This window comes from Camponotus floridanus, unplaced genomic scaffold, assembly GCF_003227725.1.
Source record: "Camponotus floridanus strain SB8 unplaced genomic scaffold, Cflo_v7.5 scaffold271, whole genome shotgun sequence".
NCBI lineage: Eukaryota > Metazoa > Arthropoda > Insecta > Hymenoptera > Formicidae > Camponotus > Camponotus floridanus.
Genome location: NW_020229405.1, coordinates 37,512 through 51,288, shown reverse-complemented (window position 1 = coordinate 51,288; position 13,777 = coordinate 37,512). Strand labels below are relative to the sequence as shown.

General features: G+C 30.3%; 1 non-coding gene across 1 annotated transcript; it reads left to right on the top strand.

Moving 5' to 3' along the window:
• The first annotated feature begins 2,432 nt into the window (after positions 1-2,432).
• Positions 2,433-2,504, top strand: Trnaa-ggc. The gene has a single exon. It is a non-coding gene; the product is annotated as a tRNA-Ala (tRNA).
• The last annotated feature ends 11,273 nt before the right edge of the window (positions 2,505-13,777 follow it).

Sequence of the window (13,777 nt, the reverse complement as noted above, 5' to 3'; positions counted from 1 at the left end):
TTACAGCGCTTTAAAGTTTCAATATTGCCAAAAACTGCTGTATTTGTCTTGATGCCAGCCACTTCTATTTGAATCCAAAAAAATGCAACAAAGAACAAAGAACAGTCGATTTACTTTTTTTAAGTAGAATTGTACATTTATTATTTTAATATTACAGTTATAAAGTAATTTTAATATTTCTTTTTCCCTTCGACATAGCCGCCGTCATGTAGAATGCACTGCTGCAATCTTCTCATCGTCTCCTTTTCGACGTTTTTTAACATTTCGGGGGTCATGTTGGCGAACTTTACGATGATCGGTATTTCACGATAAACTAAAACACTTCAGTTCCGTAGGCATAATACGTACATAATAAACACAAATACGAGCGTATGCTCAAATATGAATGCAAAAACATAAACACGAACGAACTGCCAAATGTAAACAAATAAATGCCAAGTTCGCCGGTTTTTTCTTTACGGAATAATTCAGTTTTAACTGAAGTAAGTTAGTTTATCGTGAAATATCGATCAAATTCAATTTTCTCTGCCATCGTAAAAGTAGACATTATTAAGCAACTTAATGTTTCATTACACAGTGCTGAACTTATTTGATCGATATTTCACGATAAACTAACTTACTTCAGTTAAAACTGAATTATTCCGTAAAGAAAAAACCGGCGAACTTGGCATTTATTTGTTTACATTTGGCAGTTCGTTCGTGTTTATGTTTTTGCATTCATATTTGAGCATACGCTCGTATTTGTGTTTATTATGTACGTATTATGCCTACGGAACTGAAGTGTTTTAGTTTATCGTGAAATACCGATCATCGTAAGGTTCGCCAACATAACCCCCGAAATGTTAAAAAACGTCGAAAAGGAGACGATGAGAAGATTGCAGCAGTGCATTCTACATGATGGCGGCTATGTCGAAGGGAAAAAGAAATATTAAAATTACTTTATAACTGTAATATTAAAATAATAAATGTACAATTCTACTTAAAAAAAGTAAATCGACTGTTCTTTGTTCTTTGTTGCATTTTTTTGGATTCAAATAGAAGTGGCTGGCATCAAGACAAATACAGCAGTTTTTGGCAATATTGAAACTTTAAAGCGCTGTAACTCGGTCAAAAATGATCCGAATAAAAAAATACAAAAACCATTGTATTCGTTTCAATATCTGCTACAACTTTTATTAGAAAAAAAAATCAACTTCCATTTACAAAAATGGCTTCCATCAAGATATCTCAAAAGTGGCGCCACCTGTAACTGAACAAGTTTCATTTTATTATGTCCCCCTTGTAACCATACAATTTTTGTTTGGACTATTTTCTTCTAAACCCATTAACTTCGCAATAAATCACTACGGGCCACGTTAATTCACACATACTGTATATATATGTAATAATAAATAAAAAAAATATAGTTATTTTTATGAAGGTTCTTTTAAAAAATTGATTTTGCTGTGACCACTGCTGCTCGGATCTGGATCATCTGAAATAAAAAATTCAAAAAGATTTCTTTAATATATTAAATTATTTAGTCTTTGAACGAAGGAAAATTCAAAATATTGATTTGGAACAAAATGCCGGATGTTCAAAGTTAAAGTGTCGATTTTCGCAAAAAATTTCGCTTGTTTTTCGTGAATAAAAAAAACTATAACATGATAAGAAAACTAGCGTCTACGAGCCACAGAGGATGGTAAATGCCTGAAAAATTCTTTTTGATTGTACGCGAAATTTTAAACGAAAAACACGGCATATGCATATATTTTACTTGGTGCATTTAACCAAGATATAGATTCTCATTTTTGAGAAATTCTATACAACCCTCTTTACCCCCCTGAAGAGACGTAGACGAGAAAAATATCGGGGCGAAGTCGCTGAATCGGGAATCGAACCCGAGTCTTTCGCTTGCCGGGCGACTGCTCTTACCACTGAGCTATTCAGCCCCACACCGATACTACCCTCGTCTATTTGTTTATAACTATGGACAATGAAACGCGATCATTTCAGCTAGCGCGTGAATTAAATTAAATCGAAAGGAATTAGGCTCGTTATATATTCAATAACATGATAAGAAAACTAGCGTCTACGAGCCACAGAGGATGGTAAATGCCTGAAAAATTCTTTTTGATTGTACGCGAAATTTTAAACGAAAAACACGGCATATGCATATATTTTACTTGGTGCATTTAACCAAGATATAGATTCTCATTTTTGAGAAATTCTATACAACCCTCTTTACCCCCCTGAAGAGACGTAGACGAGAAAAGAATTTTTCAGGCATTTACCATCCTCTGTGGCTCGTAGACGCTAGTTTTCTTATCATGTTATTGAATATATAACGAGCCTAATTCCTTTCGATTTAATTTAATTCACGCGCTAGCTGAAATGATCGCGTTTCATTGTCCATAGTTATAAACAAATAGACGAGGGTAGTATCGGTGTGGGGCTGAATAGCTCAGTGGTAAGAGCAGTCGCCCGGCAAGCGAAAGACTCGGGTTCGATTCCCGATTCAGCGACTTCGCCCCGATATTTTTCTCGTCTACGTCTCTTCAGGGGGGTAAAGAGGGTTGTATAGAATTTCTCAAAAATGAGAATCTATATCTTGGTTAAATGCACCAAGTAAAATATATGCATATGCCGTGTTTTTCGTTTAAAATTTCACGTACAATCAAAAAGAATTTTTCAGGCATTTACCATCCTCTGTGGCTCGTAGACGCTAGTTTTCTTATCATGTTATTGAATATATAACGAGCCTAATTCCTTTCGATTTAAAAAAAACTATGCATCGTAATAAAAAACCCTTCGTTCAAAGATTAGTTTTATATATCTAAAATAAGCCTGTAAAGTGGGAAATAAATCGATGCAGTAGTTTTCGAGATATCTTGGTCACCGATTTCAAAAATGCGATTTCGAAAAAAACGCGTTTAAACTTTCGAGACTGGTTTACACTTAAATAAAATGTTAATTTTTTAACTTACATAGTCATCTATTCCAGGCCCATATAATATCTTCTCTGTAGAAGTTGAAGCCTCCAAAATATCTTTGGTCGATGAAGCATTCTACCTTCCCGGGTTGCCTGCTGTGCGCGGTAGTCGGCCGTATGATTGCGGACTGCATCTTCTGTTACATATTGGTAGGTATTTGGGCCACTATGTATCCCCATGGTCTCAAACATTTGTAATAATGCCTCGAAACTTTCGTTAAACACGCAGGCAGAGATGTGTGCAGCAAGTTCAACAATTTTCAATCCACTTGGAACAATTTTTGAATTTTCCATATTAGTTGATTATAATTTTTATTATTATTTTGATTGAAACCGCCAACGCATCTTTTTAATAATATCTTTTTGCATCTTTATTTTTTTCGCAGATGCACTAAAACTTTTTTCACTCTCAACATTTTTCGGATTAAAAAATTGTTTTCTTTGTTTTTGCTCTTTGTTTTTCGAACATTTTCTGTCTGTCGTAATTCTCTGGAACCTTCTTTTCCTTTAGAATCTCGATTCATAGTGACTTCGAAATCGAAAGATGTTTTTGAAGCAAACGTTTTACTATACAGCTCGGCGTCAACACTTATATTGAACTGGCTCTGAATTTCGTTCACCTTGGACCCGAAAACTCTGTATTTACCACTATAAATGTATAGGATCTTTCACTAATACAAGTATTTTTTTATTAATACAAATACATATATTCACGGAATATAATACACCTGACCGTTAAAAAGAAGAGCCCTTTTTCCCGCGTACAACTGCCAATCTATATCTGTTTCTAACGGTCGAGTAGTGCGTACTTTAAACGCCTATAACTTCGTCAATTTTAATCGGATTAACTTAAAATTTTCAAGGAATGTTCTCTGAATGTTGTACATAAAGAAAATGTAAAAATCCAAAACTCGATTTTTTGAAATTTCTAACTGAATATGACCTCTTAAATCAATGTTTACCATCAATAATAATTCCTAGGTATTTCATTATCTCTACTCGCTCTATCTCAGTTCTACCCAAGCATATCAATATTTTCTTTCAGTTCCTTTCTTACACTACTAACTGTCATATATTTTGTTTTTCCTGCATTCATTTTCAACTTATTTATATTTATCCATTTTCTATTAAATGCCATATTCATTTTTTATTCTAACTGCTCACTACTTTTCACCAGCTACATATATTAATGTATTATCCGCAAACCTTTTTATACTAAAGAGAGAGAGAGGGAGAGAGAGAGAGAGAGGGATCCCCTCCCCTTTTATTACTTCCAATTTTATACCCGTGGACATGACAATTAAAGCAATGATAATTGCTGCTTAGCAACGTGGAATCAAACCGTATGCTTACTGATTCTTTTACACGATAAAGTCGTATATCAATCTTTATTGTTACTTCTTAAAATATTAAACATGTTTGTACATCATGCTCAGAGTGATATTTATACCATATTTTCTGTAATTTAGCATCATCGAAGACAATACAATATATATTTATAATTGCTCGTCTCACGCGATGTAAAACAGATGAATATCAAGAATCTTATCGAAATGGCGTTTCGAAAATAACGAAAAATGTTTCGCTCGACAAAATTTTCTAGTCATCATCTATAGTCGTCAACTACGAGCCCCTTATTATATATTTGTATTAATTGTGCACGCATACAAACATATATTATATATATTGTAGTCAGCGAAATGTTAGATCGATCTCAGTCACGAACTATCGCGCAAAATAAATGTTCGTTACTTAACTAAAGGCGAAATGCGAATGCCAGTCTGCGGTTCGATCTTACAATTAGCGGACTCCTGTCTCAACACGAGACAAGGTGCCCTCGATCAAAACAAACGATTGATATAATGATATTATATCTCGTCAACTCTTCCGCATTTCTATTATCGTTTATAATATATACCGGTATTTTTCATTGATAGAATGATGAAATTATTTGCACGTCCAATATAAGTTTCATTTGATAGATCTAAGAATTTTCTAAAAATTTTATATATATTAGGAGTATAACTAAGTACTCGCTTCTCATAATGAGATGGCTCCAGCTGCAAATGTAATGAAGTTAGGCATTAGTCAATAAAATTGAGTGCGCAAAAATTTATTTTTGTGAAAGAGATATTTTTTGAATTTGAATTTCTTTTTCGATTTAAAATTGAACATGATAAGTTTTTTTTCGATATGTATTTCTTTACTATTTCAATTTAAATAAAACTTATGTTCATAAACAATACGGACCATAAAATGTTTGTCAAAATATCCTCGCGTATCATCATTTGTGTGATAATAATTATGCCGCGCGCGTGTCTATTTATGGTTTCGATTATCATATTATAATGATTATGCACATCTGGCAATCTGAATATTCTGATTATTATCGATTCATTTATTCGTCGCGTTTTCTCGCGAATTTTAAATCGCGATTTATTTTGTAATTTAAATATTGATTTACATCAAAATTCTATTTTGTCACACTTTGAATATTTCCTTTAATAACCTCTACTGATCTCTACTCTAATAATACTACTAATCATTTATATATATATGTATTTTTCATTGATAAAATGATGAAATTATTTGGTGCACGTATAATATAAGTTTTATTTGATAGATATAAGAATTTTCTAAAAATTTTATATACAGGGTGATTCAAAATAACCCCTGTGTCCGTGAAATGACACATTGTTGAGTCAATTCTAAGACGATTTTTCATTTTGCAAAATTTCGTCCGAAGCTTAGTTTTCGAATTATTAAAGAAAGAAGTTAACGCATGACGGGTCGGATACAAGAGATAGGCAAGGGTGACGCGAGACCCGTCAGACGCGGGCGCTTACGCGGGGCGCCTGCTGCGATCAGCTGGTATGCACACAACGCACATGCGACACATACATTCTCTCTCTATCTGCTGTCTGTCTGTCTGTCTGTCTCTCTCTCTCTCTCTTTCATTCGCTCACTCTCTCTCACATTTTTTTTTTTTTTTTTTTTTTTTTTTTTACGAGAGGGGAAAATGCATTTTATGCATACTCACCGGTCGATCCAGTGAGTTATGTGGGACTCGAGTACCAAGTCGAATTACCAACTCGGTACTCCCTACCCACTAAAAACCCCTCTCTTTTCGCGAATTTTCTTTGACACACTGTCCCTCTGTCCTTCCCGAGATCCGTTTTCACATCACGTTAAAAAATAGTTATTATTACCTTGTTCGATGACTTCTGATGTATTGCTGTAATTGCTTGAAAGAGAAATGAATTTTCCGATAGATCGTACGTTCTCAAATTTAACATAGATATCACGTTGCACAAGACAGAAATCCACACTAAATTATTAACTGAAAGTTTTTCTTCTTTTATGAACTGCATTCTTTTATAAACTTTAACGTAATCACATTTATTTATTCACTCGATGAGACGAGAAATTTACTGATGACTCTATCACTAATCACTGTCGAATAATAACTGTTGGCGATTAAAAATCACTCGATGAAAGAAACACGCGCGGACACGTTACTACACGACGCGACAATGCGACGATAATTACTCGGCGACTGCAAGTACCGCTGCTTCCTTGTCATGGTAGGTTGCGGTAGGTTAAGGTACTACTGGCGCTATCGAACGCGATCATGTGTTCGATTGAAGAATGCGTGGTAGACGTAAAGAATAAACATTTAACATATTAATATTATTATCATGAATGTATGTGATGTCCATACATCGTATGATATCTATTTAAAAATTAATTAGATTAAATAAGTGTTTTTAAAATATTTATTACTTTTATACACCCATATTAAATATTTAATTAATATTAAATATTTATTTAATTATTTTATCTATATTATTTACTATTTTATTTAACTATTTTATTTAACTATTTTATCTTTAACTATTCTATTTATTTATTTATCTATTTCATCTATTTATTTTTAACTATTTATTATCAATGATCGAAAATCGGTCATTGATAATAAATAGTTAAAAATAAATAGATGAAATAGATAAATAAATAAATAGAATAGTTAAAGATAAAATAGTTAAATAAAATAGTTAAATAAAATAGTAAATAATATAGATAAAATAATTAAATAAATATTTAATATTAATTAAATATTTAATATGGGTGTATAAAAGTAATAAATATTTTAAAAACACTTATTTAATCTAATTAATTTTTAAATAGATATCATACGATGTATGGACATCACATACATTCATGATAATAATATTAATATGTTAAATGTTTATTCTTTACGTCTACCACGCATTCTTCAATCGAACACATGATCGCGTTCGATAGCGCCAGTAGTACCTTAACTTACCGCAACCTACCATGACAAGGAAGCAGCGGTACTTGCAGTCGCCGAGTAATTATCGTCGCATTGTCGCGTCGTGTAGTAACGTGTCCGCGCGTGTTTCTTTCATCGAGTGATTTTTAATCGCCAACAGTTATTATTCGACAGTGATTAGTGATAGAGTCATCAGTAAATTTCTCGTCTCATCGAGTGAATAAATAAATGTGATTACGTTAAAGTTTATAAAAGAATGCAGTTCATAAAAGAAGAAAAACTTTCAGTTAATAATTTAGTGTGGATTTCTGTCTTGTGCAACGTGATATCTATGTTAAATTTGAGAACGTACGATCTATCGGAAAATTCATTTCTCTTTCAAGCAATTACAGCAATACATCAGAAGTCATCGAACAAGGTAATAATAACTATTTTTTAACGTGATGTGAAAACGGATCTCGGGAAGGACAGAGGGACAGTGTGTCAAAGAAAATTCGCGAAAAGAGAGGGGTTTTTAGTGGGTAGGGAGTACCGAGTTGGTAATTCGACTTGGTACTCGAGTCCCACATAACTCACTGGATCGACCGGTGAGTATGCATAAAATGCATTTTCCCCTCTCGTAAAAAAAAAAAAAAAAAAAAAAAAAAAAATGTGAGAGAGAGTGAGCGAATGAAAGAGAGAGAGAGAGACAGACAGACAGACAGACAGCAGATAGAGAGAGAATGTATGTGTCGCATGTGTGTTGTGTGTATACCAGCTGATCGCAGCAGGCGCCCCGCGTAAGCGCCCGCGTCTGACGGGTCTCGCGTCACCCTTGCCTATCTCTTGTATCCGACCCGTCATGCGTTAACTTCTTTCTTTAATAATTCGAAAACTAAGCTTCGGACGAAATTTTGCAAAATGAAAAATCGTCTTAGAATTGACTCAACAATGTGTCATTTCACGGACACAGGGGTTATTTTGAATCACCCTGTATATTAGGAGTATAATTAACAAGTTCCCGCGCCTCATAATTAGATGGTTCCAGCAAATGTAGTGAAGTTAGGCATTTGTAAATAAAATTAAGTGCGCAAAAATTTTTTTGTGAAAGAGATATTTTTCGAAAGGTTATGAATATCTTGATGTCGCTAGTTAAATAAAGGGATATTTTTTGAATTTGAGAAATTTTTTGATTTAAAATGGAACATAATAAGTTTTTCTTTGACATGTACTTCTTTATTACTTTAATTTAAATAAAACTTATATTCATAAACAATACGGACAAAATGTTTGTCAAAATATCTTTGCGTGTCATCATTTGTGTGATAATCATTATGTCTCGCGCGTGTCTATTTATAGCTTTAATTATCATATTTTTATGATTATACGTATCTGGCAATCTGAATATTCCGATTAGTATCGATTTATTTATTCGTCGCATTTTCTTGCGAATTTCAAATCGCGATTTATTTTGTAATTTAAAAATTGATTTACATCAAAGTTCTATTTTTTCACATTTCGAATATTTCCTTTGATAACCTCTTCTAATCTCTACTCTAATAATACTACTAATCATTTATATATGTATTTTTCATTGATAAAATGATAAAATTATTTGGTGGCCGTACAATAAAAGATTCATTTGATAGAAATAAGAATTTTCTAAAAATTTTAGATATATTAGGAGTATAACTATCAAGTTCCCGCCTCTCATAATTAGATGGCTCCAGCCAGGAGGTAAATGTAGTAAAGTTAGGCATTTGTCAATAAAATTGGGTGCGCAAAAATTTATTTTTTGTGAAAGAGATATTTTTTGATTTAAAATGGAACATGATAAGTTATTTTACGACATGTATCTCTTTACTACTTTAATTTAAATAAAACTTATGTTCATAAACAATACGGACCGCAAAATGTTTGTCAAAATATTTTGGCGTGTCATTTGTGTGATAATAATTATGCCTCGCTTGTGTCTATTTATGGTTTCGATTATCATATTATAATGATTATGCATATGTGGCAATCTGAATATTCCGATTATTTAATTCATTTAATCGTCACGTTTTCTCGCGAATTTTAATTCGCGATATATTTTGTAATTTAATTGTTGATTTATATTTAAAGTTTTATTTTTTCGCATTTCAAATATTTCCTTTGATAACCTTCAATAATCTCTATTCTAATAATACTACTAATCATTTATATATATATATATATATATATATATATATATACATATATATATATATGAGCACATTAGAAGACTATACATGTATATATATATATATATATATATATATATATATGTATATATATATATATATATATATATATATGTATATTCCTATAATGTGCTCTGCTCATTATTCAATGTAGTGGATGCAATAAGTAGTTAAAAGAAAGTGTTTAATAAAACGTTAGTTTTATTTTGTAAAATGATTATTTGAATATAAAACTTATAAAATTTTTAAATTTCACAATATATCAGATAATATAAATTCAAATTACATTTGAAAACTAATATATAGAGTGGTGAATTTAAAAGGAACTATTGAATTATCTCATTATCTGTAGACATGCAAAATAAGTGTTTCATACAATAAAGAAATTAATTCGTAAAGACGTGTATGTGATAAAATTAAAATATAAGAAAAAAACTTTTTCAATCTATTTATAACATCAAACTCTAAATCTCTCATTTTTAAAAATAAAATTGCACGTTTGACAGGGATTACAGATATATATTTTATATATCTTTGAGATATATAAACAATATCTTTTTATCACATATACATATATTGATAAAATATAAACTTTTAAATTAGGCTTTACTTATTAAACTAAAAATGTACTTAGTATGCCTAACTTTGGACGTTTAAATTTGTGTATACATCGCTCATATAAGTATTTCTCTATTCAAAAGGAGATTTCAAATTATTATGTAAAAAGAAAAAAATCCTGAAATATTTCTAACTCTTTTTCACAGTTTTAAACACAGTCTTAAACAAACATAATGCGATATATTTTATAATTTATCAAACCGCTGAGTCTCAAAATTGATAAAAGCATTATAAGAAATAGAATTATAAGCGATAGTGTACATAACAAAATTCAAATAAAAATTAAATAAAAATTTAACTATCATAACAAACATAGATTTAAATATAATAATAAATGCTTCTTGGTTTAAACTTGTACATCGGTTTCGTTACTCGCTACTTCGTCATTTCCTTCGATTGCTATATTGTTCACGTCTTTAGTAGCATTGCGAATACGATCTTTGCATCTAACTAGCCAGCTTTTGATAAAGCTGATAACTTCTGCTTCAGTTGAATCGGCTGTGTTTTTGCAATATCGGACAGCACCTAATATAACAAAATAGTGTAACATAAAAATATAACACAAACTATTATAATAATTATATATTAAAAAATATATAATTATTATTATATCCTTTAGGATATAATCTATCACATTCGAAGAAAAAACGTTTTTTTAAGATAGGATGTGTATGCAAAAAAATTGTATGCAAACAAAAATTACCTAAAATGACCGAAACTATCGCTAGATTTTTGAAGGATTTCTTTTTTTTAGCTCCTTCCCAGGAATATAATATTCCAACTTCATTTGTGAAGACTCTGTACATGATTCTTCTCGTGACATCTTTAACATTTAAGCCTCCGACACGACTTAATTCCACAATCTAAAATTGAATAATCGTTACAAAAGTATTAATAACTTAATTATCACTATGTACACATTCGATTTTTTTAATTATTTAAAGCCACACTAATTTTTTTTTATTTTGAGCATCGACATTAAGCCACTGTTCTAATTCCGCTAATGTTTGTTCGTTTACTGGAAATAAATGAACGACATATGGAATATCATTGGCAGTTATTGCTGGCTCATCTTGAATTTTTTTATTTTTTAATAAAAGAGCCATACTTTCCATTATATCGTTCAGTTTCAAGTGCATAGCATTCAGTTCTTTCAACACTTGCTTCTGAAAGTCTAAAGTTTAGTAGTATTTTTAATTATAGCTGTATTAGTAGTATTTTTAATTATAGCTATGAAAATAATTAATATAATATTTTTCCACGTTCAACATCAAAGGTTGATTTTTATAGCTGTCAGTTGTTAACAGAAAATTAACCGCTAAATGGGTAGAAAAGTCATTGCCGCTCGCTAAGCTAAAAATAAATTTTTCTCATAGGTGAAAAACAAAAATTAAGGTAATAAACAATTGTAGTTCTTTGTAGATATATAAGTTCTCATTTATCTAATTTTTCCGTCAGATTATAAAATTTACATTGTCAACACATTGTTACAGTGTAACATCGAGTTTATGATCTCGAGGCTAATGGTTATTGTGTGGACAGAATTCCTGACTTTCTAACCGCGATGCTGCCCATAGATATGATACCTTCGCCATCGGGATTGATTCGAATGTTATAACATTGCTTAATTATAGAAGAACGTATACAAATCGATATATCTGTTCATCTGTTCTTTTACGTTACTATTGTGTTATTAATTATACATTATTTCTATTTATACAACCATTGACATATCATATTATCATCTTACGTTTTTATTTAACCTTCTGTTTTTTTTATTTTTTTATTTGTTAACATATTTATTTTCTGTGCTGAAGATGATCCCAAGTTAGAATCAAAACATCTGCATTTATTTTACATATAGATGTTAAATTATTTACAAAAAAAAAAAAAATTCTTTTGCGCCATATTAACCGTGCTTTGCTCTTACAGCCATGTTTATACCTATATTTAATCAATAATGTATTCTTAAACCGTGTTTATTTTATTATTATTTTAATTTATTGACTGTGGAGAAATTTTATCTCTCTGTGGCGAGTGTGATATATAAGATTTTCACGATTAAGTTTATCAGTTCTTTTATAAACTTTTTTAAAAACATAAAATTATATCTTATATAATTATAAATTCTTAATAATATAAGAATGACATATTATAACGTTGAAACATATCGAGCAAATTATTTTTCAATTAATTAAATAATAAAAAAATCATTACCATATTTGTGACTAAAAAGGACTACAATTGTTTATTACTTTAATTATATGTATTACATGACTATAATTAGGAGAAAATCAAAAACAAAAATAACTTGGAAACGATGTAGAATGACTAACTTCACACAGAGAATAGAAAAATGAGTATTTTCATCCCTTCTGGAAAAGTCTATACTTTCGATGATGTAGAAAAATTATATCATTTTTTATGCTTCTAGCGTAAAAAGACTTTCGTGGTCGAACACATTTGCACCGCCTAAAATATTACTTTCTGTTCTTAATACAAAATGTACTACTAAAGTTTTAATTTACCTGTATCTATTCTTCGAGGAATACATTCAGAATTACATTCAGTTGTCGATGTAGTTAAAATCTCCGTTGGCAGATTTTGAACAAAATTTTTATCTAAAGGAATAATAAAATTAACTATGATAGAAATCCAAAAATATTAGAGAAAATAAATGTTTACCATTTCTTGTTATAGGAGTGCTTAAAACGGGATAAATATTAGTATCTGATTCAGACCGTGACAAATCAGAAGATTCAATATCGGACAAATGTTTCGTTGATTTGTGTTTTCTCTTTTCTTGTTTTTTAGTATATCGCCATTTCCTAAGTTCATCACATTGCGACGAAAGATCAGACGTATATTTGGCCTTATTCGTTTTCCGTTGAGCAACAGATAGATCTTCTAAAAGTAACATTGAAGATTTTTATGACCACGCATTATATACATATAAAGTATTACAAAATCACTTGCTTCTATTTAAATTGTTTAACAAGTTGCAAAATAGTTCCTTGTTTTTTTTATTTATTAATTTTATTTTAGTAAAAAGGATATATTTAGTTATATAAATAAAAAATATTATACAGAACACACATCTTACCGTAGCTACCTAAAATGACAACTCTATGACAATTCCAATTATATTCTGGTTCTTTTTTTAATTTTATAAAATCGTTAATTTTATTTGAATTCCAATGCGATGGAGGCCACTTATAATTTTTTGTATCTTTTAAGTACCAAGTTTTTGGTATTGCTTCAACCGTATCTTCATCTTCAAACTTGACAACATACCAACCCATTTGCAAGTGATGTTAGTCCGTATATAATTTATACTTTAGTACAAAAAATAATTTTATAAGATAAAGTTTATTCGTTATAAAACATAATGGATATATTAGATAAAGATATAAATTTTCTAGACAATATAACATTGTATATTATTTAATAGTTTTCACTTTAATGTAAATTAAAATTTTATTTTTATCTTAAAAATGTATATTCGTTAATAAAAGTTCATTAAAACCAATGCTTTTAAAAAATGCAATTCGTTAAAAGCATAATTAAAATCACTTAATTCAGATTAAACCAACTTTGGCACTTAGGTTCATAGATGCAACATTGGAAATGAGACATATTGATTTTTGTGGATAAAAACTACTAATTTTTTATTGATCTGCGTAATAGGCCACA